This window comes from Piliocolobus tephrosceles, chromosome 12 (assembly GCF_002776525.5).
Source record: "Piliocolobus tephrosceles isolate RC106 chromosome 12, ASM277652v3, whole genome shotgun sequence".
Lineage (NCBI taxonomy): Eukaryota > Metazoa > Chordata > Mammalia > Primates > Cercopithecidae > Piliocolobus > Piliocolobus tephrosceles.
In genome coordinates, this window is record NC_045445.1 from 93408616 (window position 1) to 93412015 (window position 3400).

Below are 3400 nucleotides of genomic sequence, written 5' to 3' on the forward strand. Positions count from 1 at the left end.
TTTATCAATTATGCATGGGAAACCAAGGAGCAATGATGGCACAAGGCAGAAAGCCTTGAAGGAAAAACTTTTTCTCTGTATTTTCATTGCATTTTCAGAGGCAGAGAGGAGAGCCACATGCTATTGGCTATTTATTCAACAGAGCTATATTGAATTGACAACTAATTTACAAGTTTCAGGGCCTTTATTAAATTTCTTAGCAACAGGCTTAAGCTACTGCTGTCTTCCCTCCTTCTCCCCCATTATATATAGTCACCACTGTAAACAGCTTGTATCTACAGACTAAACTGTGACTTAACTGTCAGGGTACAGTTGTAGTAGGAGCATCCTTCTTTCTTAATCATCCTTTTTAATTCAAGGAGAATATTCTCTAAGTGTCTGAATAGTCTAGACAATGTGACATATGATTTAAGTCACACATACAGCTTCTATACTTACCTTTGAAGAGACTGTAATCCAACATTAATAAGTCCCACTAAAAACTATGAAAACTGTGTTTCCTTTGAGACAAACTTTCTTGGCAAAAAGTTGAATTCAATAAATGTCTACCCAAAATGAGAGTCCCACCCCAAATCACAGGTGGAGATATAATTACACCCATTTCATAAAACTTGCAAGTCCCTATACTATGCAAATAGGCTCATAAATGAACACAGGAGTCTCCTAACATTTGACAACTTAGTGTATAAATTGGTTTCTAGAGTTCCATCTCTGCTTCTGTGCTAGAAGCTGTCTCCAAACCATTATAAGGAGACATCCCCATGTGCCAAAGTTCCAAGAACAGTTCAGTTCTCTGAAAGAAGGCAATGCCAGCAGCTGCATGCTTAGCTTGGCTCTCTCCTGTATAGTTCTTAGCATTAGAGGATGGGTTTGGCTTATTGGGAAGGAGTTCAGTGAGGGGTTTCTAGAGAACAAGCTCCATGGAAGGATGGCTCATAGACTCAATTTTTTTTGTGAAGTTCATCAAATTCCTAATTCAAACCTGTTTTCATAGTATCAGAAAGGTGGAGACTATGGAGATGGTTAACATTTCTGTGAGCTTCCACTTCTTCATCAGTTATCCTGTCTTCAATCTCCTGAAGCTTACTTCAGGCAACTTCACACTGGTTCTCCAGTCGTCCGATCTATTTCTTCACAAATAGAATCTAATATTCCAGGTAGAGAAAGTCCACTAGTGCATGGATTTACTCCACACTCCACACCCCTCTACATCTTGGCGTGCACAAAGAATTCAGTCATTATGACCAGCACAGAGCTCTGCTTCAGTTACCTATTTGCCTTCAGTTATCTATTTGCCTTCTAGCGCTAGTCTTGCTTCTTATCCACCATCTTAATCTGAGCACTCATATGAATTTTAAAATAGTTTTTCCTAGTTCTGTGAAGAATGTCGTTGGTAGTTTGATAGTAATAGCATTGAATCCTGAAACTGCTTTTGGCAATTTGACCATTCTAATATAATCATTTTTCCTATCCATGAGCATGAAATGTTTTTCCATTTGTTTGTATCATCTCTCTCTCTCTCTCTCTCTCTCTCTCTCTCTCTCTCTCTCTCTAGCACTGTTTTGCATTTTCTTTGTAGAGATCTTTCACCTTTCTGGTTAGTCGTGTTCCTAGTTATTTCATATTTTTTTGTAGCAGTTGTGACTGGGGTTGCATTCTTGATTTACCTCTGAGCTTTACCATTGTTGGTGTGTAAGGAATTCTAGTGATTTTTTTTGTGGAAATGGAGTCCCGCTCTGTTGCCCATGCTGGAGTGCAGTGGCATGATTGCAGTCCACTGTAAACTCCACCTGCCGGCTTCAAGTGATTCTCCTGTCTCATTCTCCCACGTAGATGATCCTACAGGCATGCACCACTACACCTGGCTAATTTTTATATTTTTAGTAGAGGCAGCATTTTTCCATGTTGGCCAGGGTAGGGTGGTCTCGAACTCCTGGCCTCAAGTGATCCACCTGCCTCAGCCTCCCAATTTGCTGGGATTACAGGTGTGAGCCAACGCATTTGGTCTGTGATTTTTTGTACATTGATTTTTTATCCTGAGACTTTGCTTAAGTTGTTTATCAGCTTTAGGAGCTTTTTGGTTGAGACCACAAGGTTTTCTAGATGTAGGATTATGTCATCTGGACACAGGAGTAGGTTGACTTCCTGTCTCCCTATTTGGATTTTTTTTTAAAATTTCTATTACCTAATTGCTCTGCAGAGGACTTCCAATACTATGTTGAATAGCATTGATGAGAGAGGGCACCTTTGTTTTGCACCAGTTTTCAAGGAGAATGCTTTCAGCTTTGTCCCATTCTTTATGATGTTGGCTCTGGGTCTGTCATACATGGCTCTCATTATTTTGAGGCATGTTTCTTCAATACCTAATTTATTGAGAATTTTAAGCCTGAAGGGGTGTTTAGTTTTATTAAAAAGCTTTTCTACTGCTATTGAGATAATAATTTGTTTTTTGTTTTTTGTTTTGTTTATATAATGAATCACATTTTTAAAAATTATACTTAAAGTTCTATGGTACATATGCACAATGTGCAGGTTTGTTACATATGCCGTGTTGGTGTACTGCACCCATTAACTCGTCATTGACATTAGGTATATCTCCTAATGCTATCCCTCCCCGCTTGCCCCCCTCCCCCACAACAGGCCCCAGTGTGTGATGTTCCCCTTCCTGTGTCCAAGTGTTCTCATTGTTTAATCCCCACCTATGAGTAAGAACATGCGGTGTTTGGTCTTTTCTCCTTGTGATAGTTTGCTGAGAATGATAGTTTCCATCTTCATCCATGTTCCTACAAAAGACATGAACTCATCCTTTTTCTTTTTCTTTTTTATTTTTTTTAGAAACTGACAAAAAGTATATTGACAATAAAGGCATAAAGATAATTCCTATGCTTTCCTGAAGTAAAAATACTTTAAAATATTAGACAATATATTCAAGAAACAAAGCCATTGTTTAAAGGAATATTTTTACCTAAATTGTATCATAGGTTTTGTAAGAATTTTATTTATATTGTTGTAAGTACATTGCATACATTTCTTAAATTTGTATTATACTAGATGTGACATTTCTGTTTTGTTGAATACACATTGGATTGTTATTTTTACGTAATGCAACATGTTCAATATTCTTCAGCAAAACACCATGTCAGTTATAAATTAAATAACCAGTAACAACAGGATTTAATTATAAAAATGCATTTGAAAAATGCTGAGTATATTGTATTTTTTATTATAATACTTTAAGTTCTAGGGTACATGTGCACAACGTGCAGGTTTTTATGGCTGCGTAGTATTCCATGGTGTATATGTGCCACATTTTCTTAATGCTGTCTATCATTGATGGACATTTAGGTTGGTTCCAAGTCTTTGCTTTTGTGAATAGTGTGACAATAAACATATGTGTGAA

General features: G+C 37.3%; 1 pseudogene; it reads right to left on the bottom strand.

The window, feature by feature from the left end:
• Positions 1-697: 697 nt before the first annotated feature.
• Positions 698-3111, bottom strand: LOC111535895 (annotated as a pseudogene).
• Positions 3112-3400: the final 289 nt, after the last annotated feature.